The 17,622-nt window shown below is 39.5% G+C and overlaps 1 protein-coding gene across 17 annotated transcripts in view; it reads right to left on the bottom strand.

Moving 5' to 3' along the window:
- DLG2 (discs large MAGUK scaffold protein 2) overlaps positions 1-17,622 on the bottom strand; it is a 988,724-nt gene that overhangs the window by 117,125 nt on the left and 853,977 nt on the right. Inside the window, exon 1 of one of the 17 annotated variants that reach the window (XM_066572343.1) lies at positions 21-392. The exons of the other annotated variants lie outside the window; for them this stretch is intronic. The gene's annotated coding sequence lies outside the window, so the exon portion shown is untranslated. Of the gene's footprint in view, positions 1-20; positions 393-17,622 lie in introns of those variants that run through there. 17 annotated transcript variants of the gene reach the window in all.

Here is a 17,622-nt window from a genome sequence, read left to right as displayed (position 1 = left end):
ACAGAACCCCCATCACTCACCGAGGACTGAATTCACTTGAACAAAAGCGGAGCCCAGTCACCAAATGCAGCTTTGCAGGACTCTCAATGCAAGATGCTCCTGTCTGCTGTTCGGTTCACACTTGCCTTTATAACTAAGCCAACCAACAACATTCAGCTGCTGAACCTGATGAATTATAAAACGGTAGCTCCCAGACTCACATATTTTACATCACAGGGGGTGGTCATCCAGCATACACACTGCCTGTGTACATATATTCTGCTATAACTCATCCTGATAAACACATCAGTGCTGGCAGCAGTGACAGTAATTGGTGCTCAGGATGTACAAGCACAAACCAATAGAGCACACTCCCACCTTCTGCTCTGAGCAACATCTCTACCTGTCAATCACTGCACCTTGTTAAGGTGGAATGAGCGACTGCACTTGGGGGAGAGGCAAAACTTGGAGAAGAAACCATCTACCAACACAAATTCTGCTCTTAAACATTTCTTAATGCAGTAGTAAATGTACCTTCAGTGTCCTCTAGGTAACAATTTTCATGTTTTTTTTTTCCTAAATCTTCATCAAAATCCTCCCTTCTTAAAGACACAGTTCTCATTTAGCGACTAACACAGGGTTTGTTACTTCTACTATCATGAATGGAAATTATTCAGGCAAATTCCAGGGACATCAGCACGGAAAACCTAAAAGCATTACTCCAGGCAGAATGACTGTTAAAAGCAGGATACTTGTTAGGTGAAATTCTGTGCCCATTTTAAAATCCTCCTAAAAATGCTGAAAGGTTTTAAGATCATCCTCTAAATTATAAGGATGTGTTTGTAATGCTCTTCACTTCTCTAATACTTTCTTTTTCCCATACACTTGCATAGCTTTTAAAGTCAATATATAGATACAAAAATAACAGAACCAAACACCTAATTACCATTAATCCAATCAATTAAACTAAACATTTTCAAATGGGATTAATTACAGCAATAAAAATCACAATTGTTGCACATACCACAAATTAACACTCAGAATTAGCCCCTAACAAGCAAAGCAGGTTATGGTAATGGTAAAACACAGCCAGGGATCAGCCACTGGAAAGGCATTTGTATGGCAATTTTTTTATGAGGGAGCAGAAGTTGCTCTTTCAGAGTTGAGCTCCAGGAATTTTGTATGTGTTTTACACAAACTCAAGGCTATTTTTTTGAGGATAGAGTTGGAATGAACACTTTATTCAAGAGGATTTTTTATTTCTACATCACTGGTGATGATTCTCAGAGGGTTCCATTTGGAACCTGAATACTTGATCCCGCTCCTTTCATTTCCCATGCCTGTAAAACTCCCCCAGTTTTTGGTGCCATGAAGAAATGTAGTTCTTGGGAAGGTGAGCACAGTTGTGTGAGCGGTTGTGCATTGTCTGGATGCTTTTCCACGAACAACTGGGCTGAGGAATGCAAATGAAGCCTGCGCCGGCAGCCCCAGGCAGAAACCCAACCCTTCTCACCATCTGGACTGACTGATGTGCGTCACAATGTGGGAACAGGGTGTTGCATTTCATGCATAGCAAAAGCTAGTCCTATATGTGTATATATATCCCCTTCCTCCTGTTCTCAGCTGCTTGTTCCACCCCATTCCTCATTTGTCTCTTTGTGTTCAGCACCTTTACTATCTGAGAAAAAAATCACTCCAGGCCAGAGGCATGAGCATTGTTTCTGCATGTGCTGCTGGCTCTTACTACAGAAGGCTGTATGAAAGAAAAACTCTCTAGAGTTGGGTGGCAGAATGTAGGGGAGACATATCAGGATTTAATCACAGTAATGATTTTGATGTCTTTGTCTTTCTCAGAGGCAAGGACAACTGAGATCCAATATCTGGATTCTCCAGTGATGCTGACCAAGAATAATCCAATATGGGCAGAAAATATTCCAAATGATAAACCCTGGCTCATTAAGAAGCAGAAAAAACAAGAGTCTGTGCTACTGGATTTGTCTTTTAGAGCCAAATTCTATTCTCAGGGGCTTACATATTTCACGTGCACATCATGCAGGTTCCCTAAAATGGCCTGATTACAACAGTTTGTTGTCTTGTGCACTAATTAGGGTTTTCTGACCTATTTTTTATAAGAGACATTTACAAACCATATGTGCCAGAATGCCCTATTTTCCTCTTTGTTTTGCCTTAACCATTCAGACTCTAAGAGGCTTCCCAAGGATCTGTGTAAACATGACACTGCCTACAACAATTTGCTGCCACATGAATAAGACACAAGCAATGCATGGTAGAATGTCCTTGACCAACATAACTCTCATGCTAAAATTCAGCTCCCACTTACTCAAGAAAATGTTTGTAAAAGTGACCAATATTTCACTAATGTAAGCCACAGTAATATTTCATAGCTGCATGTAGGTGGCATACATAAACCAGAGTCTGCGGCATTACATAAGATCCACTATTCCAAGAGAAATTGCTACCCTGCTTCACACTTGAAATTTTTAATTAGTTTTCCTGGCTTCCATGTTACCTTTCCATGGGTAATAAAGCTGATACTGCCATAGTAGTCAACTATGTGAACAATGTGGTGTTCTGTAAAAGTGCTACCTTCGAGGTGATTTGATACACTCAACACATGAGCATATGTCCATGAGCTCCATGTCCTTGGGGCTCTGTTATTACATTCTAGTACAGAATGTGAGATTTCACATTCAAACATATTCACTCCACTGACAGGTGTGTGAAAATCCCATATGGCTGCCAGATTTCTGTATACCTACATATATATATATAGAGTGTGTATTTTTAAGGCATTTGTAACAAACACATTTGGTATTGACTCTGATGTTCTTCGCTTCAAGCTGAAAAATAGAACTGATCTAAAAATGAAAAAAACCCAAAAAACCAGAATACAATAGTGTTCCCATTTGCTACCAAAACATTACTTCTTTCTTCCATAATCACATGGACTATATTGACTACGTATCATGGATATCCCATTTGCTGTCTAAAGTGAGCACACAGACCACTGGGGAAAAATCAGGGCATTCAGCTGGAATAACAAGAGCAGAAGAAGCAAATGTAACTTCAAATTAAAAATAACTACAGGTAGATACTATCCATATCACAAATTAGCTAGTACTGGTCACTTGCACCTCAATGAAGTAAAATTAGATCTCCAGGATCTCTAGAGCGTGGACCTGGAGTTTCAGGAGAAAAAATGTGCACCAACAGAGATAATTCCCAGGCCACACCAGAATGTCTGGATGACCAGTACTCTGGGTAGTAATCTTTGCAATGTGGCCTAAAATGCCATCCTGAAAACTAAAGAGGTATTTATTCAGTGTCCTGCATTTAGCAAGCTTCTATTTCTTTACTGATTTTTTTTGTCAGGCTTACACTGGATACATTTTTACCCTGGATTTACACTCTTTCATCTGATAGCCTTTTGATGGCACTGTCAGAGAATACCTCTGAAGCAAAGAGCCTAGCAGGATATAAAAAAGGACTGGGAATTTATCAGATAATATCATCCAGAAGAGCAGTAATGACAAGAAGCCTAAGCTTTCCAACGACCCAGGGGTGTAAAAACACTTTGTTTCTTACAGGTGTTTTTACTTTCATGGCAGGCTCAACCCACTGCTCTGCCTCAGTCTACATCACTTTACAACAGCTCAGCTTATCCTGGCCCCCCTATAGGACAAAGAGTATCAAGGGCTGCAAGTCACTTCCCACCTTCCTCCCAGCAAAGGCACTAATTTAGCTCTCCCTCCCTAATCCGGCTAAGCGTTACCATGAAATCTGTACGAGTTTAGCTGATTCTGAGATCTACCTTTCTTCTAATCAAAGTCAGCTGAGCATAATTGTAGAGGTCTTTTATTACACTTGATAAAGGCAAACCCCAGTTACAGGGAATATCCCTCCCTATACACTCCAAAGGGTAGTAGGTGAAATAGAATCATCATTCCTTTTGAGTACAGAAATCTATCAAACTTTTAATTCCAGCTGAGATCACAGAGGATTTACAAGTTTCACTAACTACTCCATTGTCTGTGTTCTGAATCCAATGAGAATGTATCCTTTTATAAATATATGGTAAAATAGTACACATTGAGTCAGACAGATTCCATTGCTGTAACTTACATACATCCCACTCTGCAAAATAAACAACAGTGACAATGTAAATTAATTTAGTTGCCGCGCCAAGGCAATAGAGAAATTAATTTTCTTTCAATGTTGCACATATGAAATTTAATGTAAGAACAGTTTTTAAATAGTTTCAGTTCCTAAGTACAAATGAATAAAAGTGTATACTTAAATTAATTAAGAAATTAGCTGGCACAGGGCTTTGAAGATGCAAAGGACTGTACAAGTGCTATTGCTATAATAATATTTTTCTGTATTACAATACTTTCCTTCCTCAAGTGACATCTCTTTTGCTACAAGTGCAGAGTGAAAGCTCAAGTCCTCTTTCTGAATGAGGACTGTGTTTGAAAAAATACAGAAAAAAGAGAATTTAAAAGGATATTCAGCTACGTCTGAATGAACAGATGCCCAAGAGAGCAATTTAAGTTGATCAAGGGCAATGACAAGAACTTGCTTTGCTAGTTAGGCAGGCTGATCTCTCCTAATGGTGGCTTCACAGTCTTAAGAATATGAATGACCCTATCAGTAATAAAGAAGAGCAGCTAAAAGGGAGGAAGACCAGATGGCACTTTCCCTAGAGCCTCTGGAGAGGCTGTCTGGATTTGATTTGATTTGAAAAGCCTTTTATAGCACCCTGTGAACCTGGAATAATATTGTAACCCATTAATAGGTCAGCAGATATCACAGGAACAGTCTAATATTTCATAAAAATGTTTATTTTCTGTATGGCTTAGTTAGTGCAGCTGGTTAAAAGAACTGAGAAACTTGGAGAGATGGTTCAGAATCCAGAGCTAGTTTGCAATTTTTTGTTGTGGTTTTCTTTTCTTGACTTTCGTTTTCCATTGAACCTTGTGTTTGCTTTTGCTATTCCCTTTTAAATGAGTTAAATTTTTCTGAAGTTTGATATTCAAATCCAAAACAAATCATAAAGGATTTAATAGCTCTATGAGCTGGAAAAAAATAGCTAAAGATACACTTTCTACTAGCTAAAAGTTTAAAGGTAGTAGCAAACCAGACAAGCATCTTTTACGCATCTTTTACACATCTTTTACACAAACAGAAGGTCCCACAGGCAGCTCCTTGTAAGCCTAATGCAGGAAGCAAATGAGTTAACAGCTTTGGATGGCAAAGAATGGCGGAGCCATGAAGATCCTCCTTGGATTCGCAGTTTAACTCTGCGTGCACTCTGTGGTGGGAGGAGTAGGTGGCTGATTTGGGAAGAAGTACAGCACAGGAATGATACACTTGACTCCTCTGAGGATGGTGATGAAAATCTGTCAGCTTGGCATAGTCCTTCATGTTACCTACAGCAAGAACTGACACATGGAGAAAGCAACAGCTCTACAGACATTACAGTAAAAAACACAGAATACAGATGGAAATGGCCTTTAAGATCACGGAGTTGAACCATTAACCCACCACTGCCAAGTCCACTATCAAACCATACCCCCAAGCAGCATACCTACATGTTTTTTGAACACTTCCAGGGATGGTAATTCCACCACTTCCTTGGGCAGCCTGTTCCAATGCCTGACCACATTCAGCTAAAAAAATTTTCCTAATATTTAATCTAACTTCCCCTGATGCAACTTGAGGCCATTTCCTCTTGTCCTATCACTTGTTACATGGAAGAAGAGACTGACCCCCACCTGGCTGCACCCTCTTTCCTGGTAGCTGCGGAGAGCACAGCACAAGAGGCAGAGTGTGTGTGGTGGAGAAAGCAGAGCTGCTTTGTTGGAGAGTCCTGTGACAGTACTGCAAGGGGCTGTCCATGGAAAGGGAAACAAAACCACAAAACAGTCTTCATGAGAAAACAGGGAAATTCAGGCCTGCATTTGTGGTAGATTGCAAAATATAAGCGGCATCGCCTGTGGATGCCTCCTGCACTGATTGTGACAAAGAGCCAGCACAGGAATCAGTACGCACGCACACACTCTCAGATTAAGTTTTCCCCTCCTACAGTTTTCTTTCAGGAAAGAAAATCTGAAGCCTGGATGACTAACTACAATGCAGATGGCAGAGCAGTGTAGAGATACAAGCTCCAAATGAACTAGCTCAGATGACACCACAAGTGAATTTAACCTACTCATACTGAACTCCATGGTTATGCTGTTCCTGGAACCTGAACATGCACAGCATTTTAGGATTCAGACAAGCCAAAGAAGGACAGCAGGTGATACTCAAGCTAGATCTGTGCCAGCATTCTTGCAAATTTACGTCTGCAGCTTTTTGCCATTACTTGTGAATGTGCCAAGAAAGTACCTCCCAGCAAGAAATAATACATGGAATTACAGCAGCATCAGAACAAAGTATTGCTCTGAAAGGAAAGGAAGATATAACTCCTTTTTAGGATATAGAATACCCTCTTTCAGCTCCACAGGAATCATCCGTAGCCTTGCATGGTTCACCAGACTGCTAAAACTGCAGATTTTCTGTCTTAGCTCTAATGCCGGGGCAATTAATTCAGCACTCACCAGACACCCTCTGGGGTAGCCAGGGTGATGGTTCTCCCTACCATCTTTATTTGAGGGGATACCTAGCTACCTTTTGGGTAGCTAGGGTGATGGTTCTCTGTCAAACTTGATTTGAGGGGATTGTCATGCTCAGTGTATTCCCACACTGTCTGGGCATTCTGAAGGTGGGAATAGCAACGACACTTCATCTACAGGTCAGCAGTAACCATAAGCAGGGAAATGTCTGCCATCCCAGCATATTTACACCTGGTAACTAACTTCCACATTCTGAGCCCAGCTGGGCACTTAAGGACAAGCCACCCTTTGGTGAGGATTCTGTCTGAAGGGACCCAAGAACCAGGACACTGATTAGATCCTCTGTTCTTGAACTACTTATATATAGCTTGAGGATTAATTAGGAGTGGGAAAGTGCTCTAAGACCTTTAACTGAAGAAGTGAAGAATGAAAGGAGTTGAAATCTAAGTACTTATTATCACTACAGTATCAGAATCTCTGACTGAAACCCTACAGAAATAACTCACGCAGTGTAGATCCAAGAAGAACATTCTGTTAAGGTTTCATAAATGAAAAAATGGGATTTATCTGAGAATGCTGAACAACTGAATAGAGAGGTGGTACGTGTTAAAACTCAGGATGTGCAGTTTTCAGCACTTGAATTTATAGGTATCTACTCCTGTGCTCTGCCCAACTTTCTGCCAGATAACACCAGGACTGTAAACATAGCATTTGGAAAATAAAGGCCAAAGATAAAAGCTAGGAGCAGCAGTGGGCAGTTGATGGCTTTCTCTTGCTTGTGCTTGCAACTCAACTGCTATTTTAGCAGAGCACCTTGGAAAAGGAAAGCAGGAGCAAATGGCAGTAACTGGGAACTCAGGACAGTTGTTGTAAGAAATTTTTCTGTCCTTGTGTCCTGGGATGGAAACTGCTTCTGTGACTCAGTTTCTCAGCTCAGCACTGCTCCATGCAGGTACTGTGAATATACACTAAAATAATGATGTATATAAACATTTATCCTGCAGGCTACCTAAGCTTCTTCAAAGCAAACAGTTCTACAAGAGTTGGAGAGTCCAAGCAGTGATTTTTTCCAGTCTTTTTTTTCTCCTTTTACCCACAACTAGAAAAAAAAAATATTGGCCCTCTCAGTGTAAATATTGCACAGCAGACAGAAATATATGTCAGTCTGAGGGACATACAAGGAAACAATATAAAAGTACCGTCGCTGAGCAGGGATAGAAATTAAAGGAACTTTTGCAGGTCCACTTCTCAGAGAATACATTGTTAAAATGTGATTTGGGGGCAGAGTAATCATACTTGAATGAGAACAGTAAGAACAAAATGATCCTGAGGTGAAGATGTTGAAAGCAGACAATCCATACTGCTTTGTGCCAGTAGCAAACAAGGACTTCAACAACAAGGTATAAAAACGCATTAAGGTGATGAAAATGGGCCACTTTTGAAGGAGACAATATGACCCTTACAAGGAAAACCTTGTGTACAGTACACCATAAAAGGACAGGGCAGTTTGGATGATGACTCCCTGTGGAGACTGTAGTCAGCTTCATATCTTCATAGATGGGATGTGTCCCGGCAATGCCTGACCCTGTGGATATCCTGGCATTGTGCTAGAGAGTAATGAAAACCACGGCCCTCAAAGTATCATCAAAGTTCTGGGCATGCAAAAATTAGTTAGTCTGCACAGAAATTTACGAGGGGGAAAAATCTCTTTGCTTTCTACCAGTAGGTTTAATTACTTTACTTCACAGTAAGCATCCCATTGGGCTACTCTTTCCTGCTGAATTAACAGAGAATTTTAGAAGGATGAAAAATGCAAATCCTATGTGTATATTTTGACTACACTACCTTCATCCTAATAAAAAGAAGAGACAAGTAGATAAAACCTTTCTGAGTATGACCAACTAGCAAAGCAGGGCAAATAATTTGTAATGAATATATGGTTTGCTCTCTGTTATTTTAAATGTTTTTATGATTTTTTTGCTGTTTTCACAAATTAATGATCACACAGGAGTTAGTAGATGCCTTCTGCCTGCATATGATTTATGAGCATTATATTGACAGTATTTACAGTATGAATTTTGCATAACCATATAATATTTCTTATTTTCTTGCCTGGTGAGGTGTAAATATTACCACTACATTTCTTGTGCAAATATTACTATGAAATATATTAATTATAAAAAATATTACTAAGTTTACCCAGACATTTGATGGAAATTAAATGCAAATGATTACAAGCCTAGATGAATTGTTCAATTATATATGCATGTTTCTTGTACAATTGCTGAAGTATGTGTTTGGCTTTTCTCAGAAACCTAACAGACATAAATTTGAAAGTCATATCATAATTACACCTGTAACATATTTCTATACCCATATTATATAGGATGAAGAATGGAGTTTAATATCCTGCTTGGTTTGCAGCTAATATTCAAATGTCTGGTTTTAAACTACAGACTTCATGACTTAAGAAGACTTAGAGAAAATTAGGGAAAAATCAATTAAATATATGAAATCAATGTATGTTAAAATTTAACATGTTAATATTCACGGGGTTACTTCAAGGTCTTTCTTTGAATTAAACTACCAGAAACTCAGGCCTCTTTCTTTCTTTTCTTTTTTTTTCTTTTTTTCTGGAAGAATTAAATCCATTTGGGATCCTAATATGCATTAATTCAACACAGTGCTCCCTTCAAATGACTGATTTTCTTTACCTTCCCTTTTACACCTGGCAAATAAATTTAACAGCTTCCTGTGGGCATGAAACACCAACTGGCATTAGATTGGATGTTGTAGCCAGAAATTATTTTTAATCTTTCAAACCAAACCAAAATCTTCCTTCTCATGTAATAGTAGTTATAAAAAAGACATAGCTTATATTCAGTGCATTAAAATTTAAGGGTATATGCTATAAAGAGAAATGACAGAGGAACAAGCCATTTCAAAACTCAGATTGGTCCTTAATATTGTGCTCAGGAAGCAAAAAGCCATTATATGGTATATAATCACCAAAGACAGAAATTGACAGCTGAGAAAATACAGTTTTGAAAACCTATTAATTTTTTTGAAGTAATCTTACTGGGAATGTCCATATTAATTTAAACTATTGACTTATTTTATCTTTGTGATAAATGTTATGACTTCTGAAATCTAAATAATGTTTCAAATTATCTTCCACATCTGAGGACTCTTTAATTACACTTGAAAGGCAACATACTATGTGAAGGCATACCTGTACTGAGCATTATTAGGATTAGAATAATTTTACAGTCCACTTGGTAAATCCAGATGGAACCTGACGAAAGGCTCATGGATCTAATCCTGCAAAGAGGTACTTCACCTCTGCAAATTCATGCTAACACATGAGGGCGAAAAAAGACAATTTCTATGCTTACAGTTGCTCCAACAGCCTGGGAGGGAGCTCATCATGTTGCCTAATATCAAAAGACACAACCCTTGCAACAGGGTTGCCTAAAGATTTTAGGTATCAACCAGGAGAACAGAGCTGCCAGGATCCAGAAACTCGCCTGGACTATCCTGGCACTTTGGCAAAATCATAATGCTATAACAAAATGTATCCTACCAAAATGTACCCTACCAAAACACTTTCCCTCTACTCTTAGCATGAAGGACAAATAAGTAGAGCAGGTGCTCATGTCTTTGTTATTTTTTTCTCCTCTGCCACATGGAAACACTGCCTGTTGAGAATACCCAGATGCAGCATCATCAGTGAACAGTTTCTCCTATTACATGATAAATATCCTACCTAAAATCAATAAATATTTTTATAATGGAGTACATGGGACAAATAAAGTCCCACAGTTGATCTTTCATAATTTGTTTTTGCTTATTTTGTCTTGATTTCTCTGGCTTAACATACAAATGCTACTGCAAGAGAGGAAAAAAAACGCAAACCAAAATAGACTATCCCAGATTTGGGGCTTTAGAATGGGATGACGAAGATTCAGCACAGTTCCTCAGCTATTTTAGTCCAGGTATCTATACAAATCCTAACTATCTTGGCAAACACAAATCAACCTCAATTGCATATACATCAGAAAGGAAGGGAATCAACAGGCAAACTCTCAATATATTTTATGCAAGCCTTCTATCTCCCTTTCTGACTTTTTGGTCTCCTTTGCCATCATCACTAAAAATGAACTTCTGTTACAGCAAACATGGGGGTTATCTGGTTGCTCTGCTGCTTCTATTCCTCTCTAGCCCAGCAAAGGGATGCTGTGCCTCAGGAAAGGGACCACAAACAGTTCTGCTGATAAAGTGCTCTGGAAGTGGAGAAAGTAATTCCCAGAAGTGAAATCGATTGGTGTGTGCTTGCATGAGCATCCACAGGGGTTACTCATGGCAGGTCTGTTCTATACAGATGCACAAGAACAATTAGAGAATGCAGCTCATTTCCTAACAACTGTTCACAAAAGCACATTGGCACTGGGAAGAAAGGTGGATTTTAGGTTAAAAAGTGCCGTTTGTTCCCTTGGCTTCATTCAACTGGTTTTATGTCCACACAGTCATGAAACTGATTGATAGCATATATTAAAAACTGCAAAAAATGCATTAATTAAAAAAAATAAAAAGAAATCTATGTAGATTCATGAAAATTGGTACATGAAAATTATGTGGTATTCAATCAGCAACAAATAGGCAAATTGGGGTGACCCTCAAGTTCCTGGCAGGCTGCCAGTGCAGGAGCTGGAAAGACTGGATGGTGCCAACAAGTAGCTCAGCATACAGCAGCACTGAGCTGCATGGAGATCTCAAATTGAGCATTTGTCCTGGTGCTCCGACATTCAGATTGCTGGGGAAAAAGGTACTTTGAAAAAAAAACCAAAACCTTTATACCCCATGTTCATGTTTTTCACTTGATGTTCTAATGAAACAGGGGTATCCCTCTGCCTCACCCCAATCAGCTCTGCTTTCAGAAGCGCTGACACTGCCAGGGATGGCATCACCCCAGTGACACAGGATCCTGGGCTGGTTAGAGCTGTGGACTGAGTGTGAAAGATTCCTGGACTCAGAAAATGGAGATTTTATTAGAAACCTGACATTTTTAATTAGAGAGACCTCAAAGGCCACATTTATAATTAGTAACTCAGATGTTTCCAAGATGATTCCCGTGACCTGAGGCAGCTTGGAGTGCCTCATGTCTGTCCTGCCTAACTGTCCCAACGTCCCAAAGTTTACCCTGGCCCCTGGGACTGGTCTTCTACCTGAGCAGGTTTCCAAATCATAAAGAGCTGGGACAAAATGTGCCAGGGAACCTGCAAACAATTTAACAGCAAGGGCAAAAATATTCCTGTTTGGGAATACTGCTAAACATTGTTTTCTAGCATATATGACACCAAAGTGATTATTTTAAATCAGAGAGAGATTATGAAGGGATTATACACAATTTACTTCTGCCACATCATTGCTCCTTGGGACGAGAGGCTCCACACTTCCAGCCATTGCTGCTTTTAACTCAGGGACTCTCTAAGAAGCAGCAGACCCCACATCTGCACTCCTATTCTCTCTATCTTGTCCTCTCAGAAAGTCTTACAGCCAGAAATGAGCTGCAGGTTCCCTTCTTCTTCCTGTGATCCTTTCACCTCTCAGACCTTGAAGCTTCTTCTAGCTTTTAGCACCTTCTCTTCCCCAGACCCTGCAGGAGCTCCCTCCCTCTCACCCCAGGGACATCTGGCCCAGTCTTTTTAAGGAACTTAACAGTGAACAACTAAGTAAACCCCCAAATATTGTCTGCCACATCCACTAATTTTAGGCCTCTTAAAAATGTCAAAATTGAAACAGAACAAACTGATTCTCTATGATCTTGTTTTCAGAAAGCTCTAATTTTCAATATGAATCAAGGTGACTTTTGTTTCTTCAAAATTGTCCTCTCTCTGTACCCAAAATAGGACAGTCATCAGCCTCTTGGTCCTCTTGAAAATCTAAAACGCATTTTAGCACTTCCACAAGCACCGACATCCCCTCCTGGGCTGCATGCCCCTAACATAGGGCACCATCTTCACAATGAACTCCTCAGCTGGTGCCATTATTTGGTACCACTGACCAGCATCCCAGACATCTAGGTAAATGTTGAGAGAGTGCTTAAATATAATTACTATTGCATTCCCTGGAAGCTCTGGTGAAAATTCAGTTACCTTTTGCTTCCAGATGAAAAATAGGATTTTTTCTTAGCTACACATTTTTTCATGCCAGCCTTTGGGCAGAATTTGCCACTCAGATAACTCAAGACAGAGAATCAGGAGTCTGTTGTGAAGGTTTTATGGGTTCAGCTGAGGAAATAATTTTGCCTCTGCCCTTACATACCATTTGTTGGTTTTTTGAGGTTTTTTCCCCATATAGCCACTGAAGCGCAAACTACAGCAGAACTTGCCTCCAGAGGAAGAAAACAGAGCAATGCCATGCACCTTCACAATATGAAAAAATGTCACCAAAATGGCACTTCTGATGGCAAACAAATTTCACCAGGGACTCTCTTTTAACACTGAGATCACAGCCACAGAGCTGGAGCCCATCCTTTGCACCTACAGTTCTCATGCATGTGGCTGAAAAGTTGGCCAAGCCTTCAGATAACACATGGATCCTCCAACTGGCTGCTCTGCCATTGCAGGCCCTAAAGTTCAATTTCTAGCAGTAACAGATACAGCTCCAGAAAGGGCAAGACAGACTCAAAGGAACATTTCCTGGGAAGTGTTTAAAAGGTGTGTGGATGTAGCACTTGTGGATATGTTTTAGTGGTGAACATGGCAGTGCTGGCTTAAAAGTTGGATTTGATGATCTTAGAGGTCTTTTTCAAAATCCTTAATTAAACATTCTTTCTGATTCCATGGGGAAAAAATTCTGAGCAATGGTGTAGATACACCATTGGGTAAAGATAAGAAAATTCTTAATAGTGTTGCAGAACATAGGGATCTATTCACAAAATACTTCTATTCAGCTTTTGGAAATAAATAAGATGATTCACTTTTCTTATATGGAAGGGATGAGATACCCATCTGCAATTAGTAGAGTGCACACTAAAAACAAAGCAGAAACTAAACATTATTGACTGGGAATAGAAGATTTATATATAAAGAGACATAACGAATCAATGTCTAAGAGCCCTTGAAGTGACAGATGAGGATACATCTGTTTTATAAATTTTCCTCCTTTGTGCACCTTGAACAGCAGAGAAACTCCAACAGGCTGAAAGAATTGTGATCCAGATGGACAGAAAATATGCCTGGGTAAGCACCAAGTAGTCAGTCTAATATCAGTGCAATAAAAGTAATTTTAAAAAAAAGGAAAGAGCTGGAAATGTAATACCATTGACATGATTTAATTGAAAATGTGCCCTCTCAAAAAAAGCCTCAGACCTGACTGTAAAAAGAGGACCAATTAAAAATACCCTTTAGGTGTAAAAGTGTTCTCTGACTTTCTAAATGAAGAGCCTATGCATCATTCAGTATTAGTAAAGCCCATATTAAGTAACAAGAAAACGGTTTGCATTTTAAAATGCTATTTAAAAGCACAAAATGATTTGTGAATGAAGATATTTTCAGTGGGGTTTCACATGGATGAGTCCAAACCCACATATTTTCCAGCATTTTCACCAATGCCTTTGAAAGCTAAGCCTCTTAAGAACTAAATGTAGGTTAGAACAAAGACTGTTAGAAAAGGTAACATGAATTAGAGGACATAAGCCCTGCTTTATGATGTAGTTAATCTACTAAGTTAGACCTCGTTGAAAGAAATTTGTCTAAATATAGCCAACAAATATGAGATGTATATATATATGTGTGTATATATATATATATAAAACCAAAAGCCATTTCTGTTGATGCTTGAAAAGAGTGACTTTGCAGTAAAAAAATGAAAAAAATGGCTGAGCAATTCATGTGGATTTGGTGTGCTTAGACTGAACAGAAAAAGCAGTAAAATGCAAATTAAAAATGTGGTTTTGGGTAATGAGGAAACTGGTATGAAAGCATTGAAAGAAATTCTGTTGTCCAAAAATGATGGTGGAACACTGGGGCAAAAGCCAAAACAGCCCCTAAGAAAGACAGCTGAGAGTAGAAGAAATTGTTATAAAGGCTTTTAGTTTGGCAAAGTGAAATAGGGAAGTTGCAATGTAGGGCCTTTTTCATGGGACAAAATATTAGGTACTTAATGACCTTCATTTAGGAAGGCATGAATAGAAGAGATTAGGAATTGAAAGACAGAAAAATCCACATGGGAAATAATGCACATACTTTAATAGCTATTAAAATGAATAACCACTGGAATAAATTAGCACATGAATGGCTGAATCTTTAAGGTCGCTTTTAACCCAAACCATTGTAGGATTCTGTGATCACATTTTTATGATTTGAAAAGCTTTGTGACCTATTCCTCCTCTAGATTTTAAAATCTGTGGAAATATAATTGGTGCAGCCCTATTCTGACATTACAGAAGTTCATAAAATATTGGTTTTATTTAAATGTTTGTGGATTTTTTTTCACATTTAAACACTGTTACTGTCTCAAAAGCAGCATTTTGATAAAAAAAAGAATGCCTTAAAATATGCTTAAAAATCCCTTACATTTAATGAAACTAATCTAAATTGTAAGCAATTTTATACAGAAAAGCACAAAATATGAATGCATATGAGAACCTCTGAAACACATGAAAGTATAATAAAGCACCCAGGTGCTTCCCAGCACAATGGTGCTCTGGGTGAGCTCTTCATCTTTCCCAAGCACAAACTCCTGTCCTGTTTCCTGCATTCATTCCTACTCCTCTTTTCACCTCTGTACCAAAACAAGTATAGCTTAATCCTTAATCCTCCAAAGCATGCTGGGATCGTGAAATTAAATGCATCTGAGATCTGTAGATGCTTTTATGAGCTAATTAATGAAACTTCAAGGAAGAGAAGAGCAGACAGCAGAAATCTGGTTTGTTCCATGCTACACTAAGGTTTGCAATAAAAGAAGCAGTCAGATGGAACAAAGATGTTCCCTCGTAACCAAGCAATGCACATCTCTTCTGTCATCTACCATTGGCAGTAATTCACATCAGAGCTCCACAGGGCTGCAGCATTAAAGTGGGCTGGCAGAGCTGTCCCTCTCCTCAGAGAGCAAGTTGGATACTCGGCACAGCAGGAGATTTGCCTTAATATTTGTAGCTTACTTTGAATAACCCCGTTGTAGGCATTCGTGCAGAAAGACAGGCTGAGACACTTGGGTTTGTTTAGCCTGATGAGTGAAACTCAAAAGGGGATCTTGTCGCTGTCTGCAATTACCTAATGACAAGGTCTAGAGAAAGTTCAGAGAGATCGTTCTTAGAGGTGCACAGAGAAAGGATGAGAGGCAAAACCCATAAGTTCCAGCAAGAGCAAATCCTGACTAAACCCAGGAGTAAAAAAAAAAAATCAGCATGAGCATGATGAAATACTGGAACATGTTACCCAGAAAGACTCTGGATCCCCACCACTGGAGATATGAAGAACTTGACTGAGGAAGGCTTACTAAGTAGCCTGGATCAGGTGGCCACCCTTTGAGCAGAGGGTTGGAACAGATGGTCTTCAGAGGTCCCTTCCAACCTGAATCACTCTCTGTTTCCATGTAATTCATGGACAGCTTTCTGAGCATTCCCTATTGGCCTAACTCTCCCTCTGTTAACATCAGGTTATTGAATGCCTTTGGAAAACTCTATTCCCCAGCCATCAATATTACAGGATCATTAAGGACCCAGCTTCATCACCCCATTTTTCTTTCTTTGTGCTTCAATAAAGTATTTATGCACACTTTTCCTTCTGTTTATGTCAAGATTTTCACCTAGAGACAATTATTTCCACAGCATTTAATTATGGTATCAAGAGGTTGACATTGCATTGAACCTTTTGAAAGAGGCCCTGACGACTCTCACTGATGTAACTTCAGAGACCTGCCCCCCTGCACTACAACAAACCTAAATGAATCACGTCTTAAAAAGATTGTTAGGTTTTAAATTTGCTCTTTGACCACAACTTCATTCAGATTCTGATCTCCTAGGAAGGTGTAGCAGCTCAGAAGACCCAATATCACAGTTCCTGCTAATAAGAAAGGACACTCCTTCCCCTGTTTTCTTTCCCTTGTTAATCTGACAAGCCACTAACACCCCAAAATTTGGTGCAAGTGAAACGACTCTAAGTATTTTCTGCTCCTATTCTCCATAATTTTGAAGATTAAAAAAAAGGACAATTCTTGTATTGTTTGAGCTAACTTGAAGACATTGTTTCCTTTAGTGAAAACAAAACAAAAACAAACAAACAAACAAACAAAAAAAAAAGGAAGAAAGAAGAAAGAAGGAAAGAAAATGGAGGAAATTAATAGAATGGTTTGGGTTGGAAGGGACCTGAAATTTCATCTAGTTCCTACTTTACTGCCACAGGACAGGTAGAGGACCAGATTTCTCAGGGCCCCATCCAACCTGGCCTCGAACACTTTCAGGGACAGGATATTCACAACTTCTCTGGGCAACCTATTCCAGTGCCTCACCACCCTCAAAGTAAAGAATTTCTTCTTAATATCCAATCTGAACCTGCCCTCATTCTGTTTTAAGTCATTATCCATTTTCCTATCACTACATATCCTTATAAAAAGTTGCTCTCCAGCTTTCTTGTAGCCCCTTTAGGTACTAGAAAGCTGCTTTGTTGTCTCCCTGAAGACATCTTTTCTCCAGGCTGAACAAGCACACCTCTCTTGGCCTCTCTTCATAGAAGAGGATCTCCCATCATCTGTTCTTCTCCATGGCCTCCTCTGAACATGTTCCAATAGCACCACGTCTTTCCTGTGCTGGGGAACCCAGAGCTGGATGCAGCACTCTGGGTGGGTTCTCATGAGAGCTGAGCAGAGGCACAGAATCCCCTCCCTTGCCCTTCTGCCCACGCTGCTTTGGATGCAGCCCAGGATGAGGCTGGGTCTCTGGGCTGTAAGTGCACATTGCCAGATCATGTTGAGCTTCTCATCAATCAACAAGTCCTTCTCATCA

The sequence above is a fragment of the Molothrus aeneus genome, chromosome 2 (genome assembly GCF_037042795.1).
Source record: "Molothrus aeneus isolate 106 chromosome 2, BPBGC_Maene_1.0, whole genome shotgun sequence".
In the NCBI taxonomy this organism is placed as follows: Eukaryota; Metazoa; Chordata; class Aves; order Passeriformes; family Icteridae; genus Molothrus; species Molothrus aeneus.
Note: the sequence above shows the minus strand (reverse complement) of the source record. Positions and strands in the feature narration are given on the sequence as shown.